Source organism: Amphiura filiformis, chromosome 4 (genome assembly GCF_039555335.1).
Source record: "Amphiura filiformis chromosome 4, Afil_fr2py, whole genome shotgun sequence".
Taxonomy (NCBI): Eukaryota; Metazoa; Echinodermata; class Ophiuroidea; order Amphilepidida; family Amphiuridae; genus Amphiura; species Amphiura filiformis.
The window spans coordinates 67,408,145-67,421,428 of record NC_092631.1 but is presented as its reverse complement, the minus strand read 5'-3'; the positions used below and the strand labels follow the sequence as shown (position 1 = coordinate 67,421,428).

The 13,284-nt window shown below is 38.4% G+C and overlaps 1 long non-coding RNA gene across 1 annotated transcript; it reads left to right on the top strand.

Annotated features, from left to right (window-relative positions):
* The first annotated feature begins 7,780 nt into the window (after positions 1–7,780).
* LOC140149909 (uncharacterized) lies at positions 7,781–12,902 on the top strand. The gene is made up of 3 exons (XR_011858772.1): positions 7,781–8,117; positions 12,206–12,524; positions 12,769–12,902. It is a non-coding gene; the product is annotated as an uncharacterized lncRNA (long non-coding RNA).
* The last annotated feature ends 382 nt before the right edge of the window (positions 12,903–13,284 follow it).

Sequence of the window (13,284 nt, the reverse complement as noted above, 5' to 3'; positions counted from 1 at the left end):
CAGTACATAGAGGCGAGAGGTGGATGGAATGCTTCCTTTGGTGGTAAGTTACCACATCAAAAGGGTCAACAATCTTCAGGTAAGAAGACTAACACTACCCCTCCCACTCATGGTACTAATCCAAAGCAGAGTACGAATACTGGAGGTAACCAACGAAGGTGTTTTATTTGTGACAAAGTAGGACACATAGCTAAAGACTGTTATCGCCGCACTAGACCTACTTTGAAAGCTGCTAGTTTACAAGGAAGTGCATCACATGGACACAAATCAGGTAAACAAGGTAAGAAGTTAAATCAGACTGATACTTCATCTTCTCTTTGCACTGCATGTAGTTGCGAGTCTTGTGGACAGAACAGAGTGCAGACTGCATCTTCTTGTGTGCTGGTCTCAAATGAAATGTATGGTGAAGGTGTGAAATCAGACGATGCGTATGTAACGATGTCTTGTGGTCATAAACTTCCTCTTGCGAGTGCTGCGTGTAGTGATAATTTAGTAGAGGATATGCCGGTTGTTCAAGGTTTTCTTGGTAGTAAGGAGGTTCAGGTGATGAGAGATTCTGGGTGTGATGCGGTAGCTGTAAGGAAGAGACTTGTGCCAGAAGAGAAATTTACTGGAGTATATGACAAATGTCGTCTTATTGATGGTACGGTGAGAACTTTTCCTGTTGCATGTCTGGATGTTGATACACCATATTTCACTGGTCATGTTCATGCTCTGGTGATGAATGATCCTGTGTATGATTTGATTTTGGGTAATAATCTTCGTGGGGTACGTGAACCTAAGGATCCTGATCCTGATTGGAAACCACGTTGTCAGTCAAGTGTAAACACAGATGACGAGGACCATGGTGAAATTAGTAATGTGATGAACGCTGTACAAACTCGTAGTCAAAAGGTGGCAAGTGAGAAACTCAAGAAAGCTCTTAAGGTACCAAAGGTAGTTACTGAGATTATTTCTGCTGATGAGTTGCAAAAGGCTCAGGCTGATGATCCAAGTTTGAATAAGATTCGCGAGTTAGCAGAATCGGGTGAAGTAAAGGTGAGTCGTTGTGGTGGTACATCAAAGTTTGTGTGTAAGGATGGTATTTTGTTCCGTGAATTTCAGTCTCCATCTGTCAACTTTGGTGAAAGTCTCAACCAAGTTGTTGTTCCTCAACCATTTCGTATGCAAGTTATGAAGTTGGCTCATGAAACGCTCTTAGGAGGACATGCTGGTGTGAATAAAACCACTCTCAAGGTCTTGAAACATTTCTTTTGGCCTGGTGCACAAGCAGACATTGGTAGATTATGTAGATCATGTGATATCTGTCAGCGAACATTTCCCAAAGGTAGAGTAACAAAGGTTCCTCTTGGTAGTATGCCGATCATCGATGTTCCCTTCAGTCGTATAGCAATGGATCTTGTTGGTCCTATTTTTCTGTCTACAGAGCGAGGTCATCGTTTTATCCTTACAGTAGTGGATTACGCTACTCGGTTTCCTAAGGCAGTTCCGCTTCGTAACATAGTTTCGATATCAGTAGCAGAGGCACTGCTGGATATTTATTCCAGAGTTGGTTTTCCCCGTGAGGTACTTAGTGATCAAGGTAGACAATTCACGTCTGAAGTGATGGCTGAAGTCAATAGATTGTTATCTATCCGTCAGTTAACCACAACTGCTTGGCATCCGATGACAAATGGTATGTGTGAAAGGTTCAATGGTGTGTTGAAAGCCTCTTTGAGAAAGATGTGTGAAGAACGTCCTCGTGATTGGGATAGGTATATCAATGCTTTACTTTTTGCGTACAGAGAAACCCCTCATGCTAGTACTAAGTTTTCTCCGTTTGATCTTTTGTATGGTCGATCTGTGAGAGGTCCTCTTGGTATGTTAAAGGAGTTCTGGACAGGTCAGATAGAAGAACCAGAAACCAAGACCACATTTGAGTATGTTCTGGATCTGCAGGATAGGTTGCAGAAAACATGTGATCTTGCTAGGGAAGAGATGAAGAAGTCTCAAGGTAAGTACAAGATGTACTATGACAGAAAGGCTAAGGCTCGGAAATTTGATGTCGGAGATGAGGTATTGTTGTTGCTCCCTACAGACCATAACAAACTTCTATTACATTGGAAGGGTCCATTTCCTGTGGTAGGTAAAGTAGGTAGTATGGATTACAAGGTGGATTTCGGTACCAAGGTGAAGACATTTCATGCAAATTTACTGAAGAAGTATTTTCGTAGAGATACTGATCAACCATCCAAGGTAGTGGCTGGTCTTTTACAGATTGCGTGTAGTGCCATCATTGAAAGTGAAGTGCAAGAAGAATCAGAAATGTCAGAGGAAGATGATGTGTCTTTGACAAATGAAGATCTTCTACAGATTCCATCTTTTCAGGCCGAAGAAACCATAGCTGATGTACATATCAACCAAGACTTGACAGAAGAGCAGAGTTTGGAAGTGAAGAGATTGCTAGGTAACTATAGTAGTGTACTAACCGACAAACCAGGGTTTACTCATCTAGGTTCGCATGATATCAAACTTACGGATAGTACACCGGTTCGTACTAAGCCATATCCTATTCCATATGCCTTACGAGACTCGGTGAAGGAGGAAATCAAAACAATGTTGGAGTTGGATGTGATCGAACCATCAACTAGTCCATATGCATCGCCGCTGGTTGTCGTCAAGAAAGCAGATGGTAAGAATCGAATATGTTGCGACACTCGCAGAATTAATGCGATTACCGAATTTGACGCAGAGGGGATTCCTTCTCCTCAAGAAATCTTTGATCAATTGGGAGATGCACAGTATTTCTCAAAGTTCGACCTCAGTAAGGGTTATTGGCAAGTTCCGCTGACTGAGAATGCCAAACCGCTTACTGCGTTCCTTGCTTTTGATCAGTTGTATCAATACCGGAGAATGCCGTTCGGGCTCGTCAACGCTCCTGCGACATTTTCTAGGATTATGAGGAAATTGTTGAACAATCTTGACAAAGTAGTAAATTACATAGATGACATATTAGTGTATACAGTCACTTGGGAAGAACACTTGGAGAAATTGAATGAACTTATGAAGAGGCTTAGAGATGCGAACTTGACTGCTAAACCTTCAAAGTGCTATATCGGCTTTGAACGTGTCGAATTCCTAGGTCATACTGTTGAGAAGGGATGTCGTCATCCAAATCTAGATAAGTTGGAGGTCATACAGAAGGCTCCACGTCCTGTGACCAAAACACAGCTGAAGTCGTTTTTGGGTCTTGCCGGTTTCTACAGGCAGTACATTCCGAACTTTGGAGCCATAGCGGTACCATTGACAGACAAGACGAAAGCTGGTGAACCAACGAAAATCAACTGGGAGAGAAGCCAAGAAGTAGCATTTCAGACCCTCAAGAGTATGCTCGGAAAAGCACCCATTCTACATCTACCAGACTTCCATCGTCAATTCATTCTACGCACAGATGCAAGTGATGTAGCGATCGGAGCTGTCCTGTTCCAGGAGTTCGAAGGTGTCAAATTTCCACTTGCATATTTAAGTAAGAAGTTGAACAAAGCACAGAGAGGATATGCGATAATGGAGAAAGAATGTCTTGCCGTTGTATGGGCAATTCGCAAGTTAGAACTTTATTTGTACGGACGAGACTTTGTCTTAGAAACAGATCATCAACCACTGCTATGTGTGAAGCGTTCCAAAGTTGCAAATGGTCGGATAATGCGCTGGGCATTGTCATTGCAACCATATCACGACAGGATTGAGGCAATCAAGGGAAGTGACAACATTGGCGCAGACTACATGAGCAGGATTTCACATGAATAAGGTGATGTGTATTTTTGTGTAGCATTGGAAATTCAAAGGTAGAATTTGTGCAATGTACATTGGAGAAGGTAAGAGTCATTGTGAAAAGTAATTTTGAGTATATATCTTCTTGGTGAAGACAGGTCACAGTTACAACTGTAAATCCGCTTAAGGTTAAGTGGTAGATGGTAAGTTGTGGAAAATGTAAATCCACTTATTTTTAAGTGGTGATTGTGTGTTATATGAAAATTGTGTAGACACAATTTGTTTAAGGGGGGACGTAAATGTCATAATTGGAGTTGATCCCTTAAAATAAAAGTGGATTGTTTTCTGGGTATTTCACCTTAATGTCATGATCCCTTAAATCTAGTTGCAGGTATGTGCACTGAAGCTTGCAATCTAGATGTGGTGTGTGTATTGTATGTAGTGGTCAGACCTGGATCCTAGGTCAGTCCATTTCTTTTGTGGACAATTCTTTAGGTATTGTCAATATTCAGATTTTTTGTGTGTCATGTAAATTAGTTTCTGGCTTGGTGGATGCATGTTCACAGAATATCTGGGCATTCAATTTTAACATCTGATTGAGATAAGATCTGCTGCCCATTTCACTGAGGAAAGTGAAATGTTGTTTTATTCAGCATGATGGATATTTCTCTTTACTAACATCGTATGGCTAAAAAAGGCTTTACCAGTTTGCGATGCTTCATACAGAAAGATATACCAGGTCTTATGGAAGCTAGAATCAGCAATAGAAGCTAATTTGTGCCTTGTGTTTGAGTCGGTTTGGCGAAGTTTAAAATGGTCGTCGTGGTTGAAGCTGACACTTTGACTTTTCCAACTTTGTGAGAACCATGCTGGTTTAAGACATTGTTCGTGTAAGTAAAATAATATTGTTTGTAAATTATAAAGTGGATTTAATGATGAATTAGTTATTTAAAGAAAGCTTTGCTTGTGATAGTTAAATTATTGTTTTGGCGGGAAAATCAAATTTAGATTTTCATAGTGTGATAAATTTTGTATTCAGCATAAAGTTCCAAATTAAACATAGTTGAATTGGTGTTCAACATATCATGTAATTTTGTGTCGAGATTGACAATTTAAATCATCCTGCTGTAGAGACATAAACTTCAGGAATTTAAAACATATCTTGTGGAACTAGCCTTGTGTGAATGTTGTAAAGAAGTTCCATATCTTTCATTAATCAAAGAAAGAAGTCAGTAGTAAATTCTGTGGCTCATTTGGAAATGTGAAAGTCTTCCAGATAGAATATTGTGTGAAGTTTATCATATGAACTTGAAAACAAATTCTAGTCACGGATTCATTAATTGTATTTATACAGCCGTACATGTGTGTGTATACTCTACTCTTGGACTTGGACGTTGGGAACTGTTGTTTTCGTCGACATTCTGCATTCCATGTAATTAACCGTTGGTTGAACTAGGCGTGGCTACGTGTGTGGCATCATTGAGAATGGATTCAACGCACTGTATAACTGACAACGTTGTGATGGAACTCTAGTCATGTAACGACGTTTAAAACGTATCCTTTCCAAGTGCACTTGGTATATTTTTTTTTATCGCGAATGATTAAATTGAGTATACTTATTAATTATAGTTTCATCTGACTAGTCATAATATATTTAACCGTTATTGCCATTGTGATATTTATTTATTTTTTCATGCGTAGAAGAGAACTGTTTTTTTGAAGTATTTATTATAATCCTTTTGTTGCGTGACATTATTTCGTCTCTTTGTTGTTCACATTATTTGCTGCGTGGCTTTAGCTTAGCGTCGGTTGGGAATTTCAGTCCAATCCTGACAAAGTAGATGTAATCCTTCTTGATCTTTCAAAGATCTTTTGATCGAGTTCCAAATTCGATACTGCAACACAAACTTATATTTTATGGCATTCAGGACAACACATTATGCATGTATTCCCTCAACGGTCACTCCCGGCAACTGATTCTGGAGGGTGAGCATCGTAATCGTGTATTGATTGTCCACTCCAGGTTATTTGCAGATGACTGCATCCTCCATCGGTAATTTCATCAGGAGGAAGATTGTTCATCAGAGGGACTTCAGCATGATCAACTGCAGAAGTGGGAGAAAGATTAGTGACATCCCAAAAATGCTTTACGTCACCAACAAGAATACCAACAAGATACCGTATAGCATCCATGCTCATACTCTAGAAGAGGCGGAATCGGCAAAATACTTGAGCGTCACTATCTACCATAACCTCTCCTGGAATCCCCTCAAACAAAACGTCATTTCAAAAGCGGGAAAAGTAAACTATACCTGTGCATTCCTGCAATCAGTACCCCTTAGGGAGACCAAAGTGCTGTGCTATAAGACACTTCATCTGTGCCATGTTATGGAATATGCCAGTGTTGTCTGGGATTCATTAAACTGGAAATGGTACAACGTAGATATGCCCATTTCACCCTCTTCGACAACAGAACTACCAGTGGAGTGTCAGGCATGTTTTTTTAAAGTCTGTGGTTTGACCATGCAACGGCAATGGCCGTTCCTACAGGAACGACCTATCCAGGCTAAAGTGGATATTGATATGTCGCATATATATTTGCTGATATACCACCTTGGCCACTCCATGAAATATCATTTACCAGGATAACTATTTACCGACATTCGTTTTTCTTATATGGAAACAGTCTCTGCAATTTATTCCCCAGCAGCTTGTTGACAAAGTCTCCCTGGAATACCTCAGAGGGCAGGTGCAGTCTATCCAGTTGCGCTAGACTGCTTCCAGTTTTAATCGCACCTAATTCAGCACTGTAAAATTCTTGCAGATTGTACCCTTTTGGAAGAAGGCAGCAGCATCCTTTATGCTGATGTTTATTACCTCATGATTGCCCTCATGACCTTTGTATTCAAAACGCTTAATAACTGGCAATAAAAGTCAAATTTGAATATTCGGCCAACTTTTGGAATAAGGGCCAAAAAATCAAGCCCAAAAGACTTGTACTAAGACTACTTTCAGATAATGTATTCTTATTTTTTGGAAAACACATTATCTTTTATAACCAATTATCAAAATTTATACATAAAATATTTAATGAGCAAACTTATAACATATACTACAAATTTTGAATGCTTAGACTTTTGCCAAGACTTTGAATTTGTGACTGAAATTGACAGAAATCCTCCAAAATTGCATGTTTTTGGCTCATTTCCCCTGGAATTGTAAATCTATTCACATTAATTTGATTTTTATTGCCAGTTAAAACTAACTAAAGGATCAATATTTAGCTATGTTTCATTTGGAAAACAGGATAATATTTTTTGAATCCCCAAAAATTAATGCTGTATTTTTTTGGAATGGGGAGTAGTGTTTAAAAAAATTGGCGCCGAAAAAAATGCCCGGATCTCAATTTCCAGCCCCCTAGAATTCAACGACAGCACCAACTTGGATAAAAACAAAAATTAATGCAAAGCTAAATAGTAATTTACACGGGTCAATATTCTGACTATCAAACTAACATCTGTGTCATATAATTTATGTGGAACCGAATAAGCTGCCCGGATACGCCGTCACCACTTTTTCCATGTAAAAAAAAAAATAATTTTACAACATGCATGAACAAAAATAACATACCTGTGTTTTCTTCTGCCTTTCAACCATAAACTTTGGTTTGGTGTCGTTCCTGTCTATAGTCAGACCATGAAGCGTCACCTGTACTACAACTGACACGACGCTTCGTTGATTTTCTTATTACCAACGCAGAGCCGTCGATAGATTTGATTTTGTGAACGTTTTGAGTCATCCAGTAGTATAAAATAGACAATAATATGAATCAAATTCTGGACTCACCACCACCAACAATTTTTTTCAGTAACCATATGGTAACGTTGCGACCCGTTCACCGGGTCTTCATCAGACTGCGCAGATACTTGACTGATGGTTTGGCCACGTGATGGTAATCGGCGAGGAAGTAGTCTAACCTAGTTTATGGACTCACGTGCTCTGAAACTAGCTGTGCCCAGTCTTTATGTAGGAGAGAAAAAACAGCCTCTATCAACACCGGAGAGGAAGTCTTCACCCATTCAAAACTCTCTGGCCACTAATTCAATGCCGACGACATCATAATCTTCGACAAGGAGGAGAGGTGGTTTGAGAGGGGAGTGAAAGAAGCCATCCGGGAAAGAGCTGAGCAGCCAGAAATTAATAAGAAGGGGGCCTCCGTTTCCTGCTATCACACGCCTGGGACCCCACCGTGAAACTACTTCAGGCTCCTCGCCGATTACCATCACGTGACCAAACCATCAGTCAAGACTCTCGCAATCTGATGAAGACCCTGCGAACGGGTCGCAACGTTACTGAAAAAATCATTGGTGAGTCCAGAATTTGATTCATATTATTGTCTATTAGTCTAATTTGTTTACTAAAGTCACATGGTAGCTGTGAGTGTGACGAGTAAGTTTTAAAATCAAACTGACAATCAAATAAACGAATGCCAAAGAGAAACAATTCATCATCATCATCACCCTTCGATCTTTGGCAAGTGCGGTTATCTGTTCTGCTTGAATGCCTTCATCATATCCTAACACAAGTTGAATTTAGGTTAAAGCAATAACGTGCGATTTGCATTTTTTAATATTTTATCCCTAAATATTGATGATTTTCACTATCCGATATGATAAATATAATAAAATTTAAGTATTAATGGAATAGCAAAATTATTACACATGGGGGGGTAAAAATATTCAACGACGGAAACGTTTACAATATAATCTTAGAGTCGAACAAAATAGAAATTTTTGCTGCACAGTAGTCTCATGTTGTTCCGCCTTTGCATTCAAATGTATAGGAAGACCACCCGCTATGTAGAAGGTCACTTCAAGACTTACTGTCTACAAGCTGTTATGGCAGCGCGGAGGTGGTCATATAAAGTATTCATAAAAACGGTACATTCGGTCGTTTCAAATATTGAGTTTTAGTATTGGGTTTGATTTTGGTCACGTGGTTTCCTATTATCATGCCTAAGCTCTTGAGTGACGTCATTATCGATGTCTTTTTTGTACCCTTTGTTATATAGAAACTTAACATTTGTAGCAAGAAGTTTCGATTTTCATTTCAGTTTGTTACATAATCGTGTGAACAACATAGTCTCTTGGTTAAGTTACCTGATCTAAGTATACAAAAGAAAATGTTTAAATGTCGAAGTACAATATTCACGAGCAGAGAAATCGAGCATGTCAATCTACATTTAGGCTACAGGCGTGCTAAGTTTCATGGGATGAACCAATCCCAGATCTGCAAAGAAAACAATTTGACGGGTGGCTGAACAGTATATCTCAGATATCAGCATTCCCAGTCCCAAGATGCTTTGTCCCAGTCGAGTATAGAACGCCAACTTCATCCCCAAGTCCCTTCTAGCCGTCAGCAATTTGTGCAATTTATGCAATTATTATGCAATGGAGACCAATTCCCAGCGGTGGCGATTTGCTGAGATATTGACTTGGAAAAAAAGTCTGAAATTAATTGGCAACTTATTTTCTTCGAATGGAGTTAAATTTGGTTTTGCAATAGATTTGCCCTTTAACAACTTATCCCCTTAAAGTAGGGGGTGATCTCTGACCAAAGTTTTTTAATACTTGTGGAAATCATTGTAGTGACATTGTGTGAGTGGGAAAATGACCTTTATTTCGTTCAATTTGGGCATTTTACCCCCTGGACATGGCTTCTTAAGTTTTCCCCTTTTTGCCCATTTTAGTGCATTGTAATGAATAGCGTTGTTAGATGTCGATAATAATTTATGGGTGGCTTCAAAACACAACTGCCGCTTGACTGGCAGTTAGTGGCGGTTGAACCGCATTCCATATTGTTAGAACAATAGAAACCGGCCCGAACAGGGTCGAACCGGGCGGAGTTAGCAACTGGTGGATGAGTTTGGAAGCCCTCCCTATTAATAATGTGAACTTATGATTGTTGTTTTCAGTGCTCTCAGACTAATGAATAACAAGAATCAGCAAAAAGAAATTGAACAAAACTTTGTTACTGTTGGTAAGGGAGTGTTCAGAGATGTTTTTATGATAGGGGTTACTTGGATTCTGAATTTTAATCTCTTTAGGGACCGAAGAAAAATTCACATATTTTTTTTCAGGGCCCCCCTTTCGGACCTAACATTGTTTTCAGGGTCCCCCTTTTTGGCAATGAAAATTAACGTCAACCCCATAGAAAATAGTGTAAACTCATGTTCTACGAGAAAATTAAGATGATATTTTTAAAGGACCCCCTTCAGAGGGATAAAGAAATTATTCAAGGCCCCTTTTTTGCATCAGGCCCCCCTCTTACAAGTGTTTGTGAACGGTCCCTTATTATAGTTTAGCTAATGCGGCCACCTTTTTAAGGTTCAAAAAATTTTGGCTCCAACCCCTCCCACAACAGTATTATTTTAAAAACACTTCCTAAATAAAGAAAATCACTGTAGGGAATCATAGGTAGTGGGATGTAAACAAAAAACGTTCAGGGGTGGAGATAACTTGTACATCAGCGTGGGTAACCACCCACTTTATGCCAGTTCTGAAGGTGGCCATGAGATTGGAAACAAACCCAAGAAAAGAGACCATAAAGATCTGTAAAATTGTTAATCTGAGACCCGTGATGGGCAATTTTACCCTGGTAATTTTACCTTTTTTCATTTATTTTAAGCCATTTTACTGACCTTTTTGTTCAGTTTTGATCACGATTTAACATCAAACATACCACTCTAACATTCCTTTTAATTTTATACCCTATCCAACACCGAGAAAATTAATTTAACCCAGATAATTCAATACATTATGTGAGCCTTGCAGAGACCTGCAACGAATTTGACATTCTCCTTTTTTTAATGTGAGAGGTTACCTGACCAGAACACAGAGTTACCCCCCCCCCCCCATCATGTCCAGCAGCCTGTTGAAGTGGTGGTGGGACTGATCATATTCTTGAAATTACATTGGTGTAATTATCCTTTGTAATCAGTTAAAAACAAGAACTGTCTTTAAAAAAGACAACACCACAGATGAATCACCACAATCATTTTGCATTAATATTAGTACATGTAAGTGTCTGGAATACTGGTAATTAGACAAAATAAATAGCCTGTGGGTAATACCGGTATTTCTTGGTAAATACCACCAAGGACATACATGTAGTGTATTAATGTACTCACAACCAATTATCACCCATGATGTGCCGCTCTCTAGAACTGGTCTACTACACTTGTATGTAAATCTTTTGAACACCTGACTACTATCAAGGTGTCATTTTATTGCTATTTTGTTGATTGGAGGAAATTTTGACCATATGAATTCAAAAGAATTTGCCTATTTTCGTCAAAATGTAATCAATTTAATTGTGTCAGGTGTCAATCTGGACTGAAATGGAGTCATTGCTAGATTTTCTTGATTGCAGCAAATGTCATCCATAAACAAAACATATTATATCAACCACATTTCATACCTGCCTAAATTCTTAAAGCAGAATAAACAACCTCAACCCTGTTTTTGAAATAGCCACATCTTGATGGCCATCACAAGAAAGTCATGAATATGCAAGTAGATCTCTATTGCCAACTTGGGAACTTGTATACTTGTAGCCCAATGTCGTCACAGTATATCACCCAGTTTGGGTTCATGGTCTCGAAATCATTGCAATAAAAATTGTTTACTTCAAATATGGGGCATAAAAACCTAATTCTAATATTTACATTTATAAAGTTATGCAATGTGGGCAACTTTTCAAGGTAGAGACTTGATCCAAGATACAGTACACCCAAATTAAGTGTAAATTCCTTATTTATACCGTGTGGCGGAAAAAACAAAAAGCATTGTGTGCCACCTTCCATGCGTGTTGGTGCAACCCACAAAAAGACATCTATGTTATGACGTCATTGAGGCGTCAAATGGGGTGTTGGATTTTGTTTTAAATATCAAAAGAATACTTTGAATAATTGATACCAATTTGTAAAATATTCAATGATAAGTGATGTTTAAAGAATAACATGGAAAGAATAATAGTAAACCTGGTTGTAATTGGCCTAATGGTCCTATACCGAAACATGCAAAAAAACTCAATATCTTCAGACCCCATGTCCAGGGGGTAAAATAACCGAATCGGATGAAACAAAAGGCATTTTCCCACTAACACAATGCCACTACAATTAACTATTTCCACAAGTTTTGAAATAATATCTCACAAAGTGGTTCAGAGATCACCCCCCTACTTAAAGTAAGTAATTTAATCAAAAAGAAGCATTCATAATTTAAGGTAAGATATTACCGATCACATCCCCCACTTTTTTCATAATATTTCAGAGATTGAAATTAGTTAGCAATGACCAAATCTGCCATTAAACAAATTCAAACATGTGGATGTTGTTTGTTCCCAAAGGTTCGATTTCAACAATAATATCAAAATTATATTCATTTCCCCTCAGATATCTCAACATTGTACAATGGACTCCGACACTGATGGAAACACCGTCCACTTAGCAGTCGTATCACCTCACACACACAACGAAGAAAAAGTCGGTGGTGGGATCGTAAATTATGGAGCAGACATTAAAGAAGTCGACATCCGGGGTACTACAAGCAGTGACGTCACCAAGACAGATGGTTTCGGCGGCGCGAATGATAAAGACAGTACAAGAACCACGTGGAGCGGGAATGTTGATTTCTTGTTATCTGCTATTGGATTCGCTGTGGATTTGGCAAATGTCTGGAGATTCCCGTATCTTTGCTACAGGAATGGAGGAGGTATTGTCATTATTTTATGTCTATCTGTCTGTTTGTACTTTTTGTTTGATTCTGTGATTGGTGGTAAGGAAAGATGGATGTTGATATAAAGATATAAAATAATTGAAATGCAGCTAGTTCATGAGTGTCAATTATGGGCGACATATCGCTCTTTCTTTATAGTATACCTGCTTATCTTATTTATCAATATAAATTATCTACATGTTGTTATCATATATCAAAATGATGTTTATCTATTAAATAGGTGCTTTTCTGATTCCCTATGCGATATTTCTTATATTTGGAGCAATGCCAGTACTTTATCTGGAAATGGCTCTCGGGCAGTATCACAGAACAGGTACTATAAGCATATGGAAGATATGTCCATTATTGAAAGGTAAGATACTATTTCACACTACTAATTTCAAATTCAAATGCATTGTCTAAAACCCGCACGCTAAACAATAGATGTTAGATAATACGTGCACGCTCAAATACTAGAAATACTACTTTCACATAACTATATAACTTGTCTGTTCGATATATATACCATCAAAAAAGTACGAATATACATTCTGTGGTGTTAAAACAATTATAGGTTACAGGTTATGGTATTTTTTCATGCGCACGATGTAAATCATAGGTTACAAACTGTGTTCTATTTGCAACTATCATTGCCATAAATGATGATTAATGAACCCAAATAAATAACTTCAAATAAGAATAATCGAGCTTCTATTAATTAAAAAGGCTAAAAACAGGTGGACCATATACAAGATGA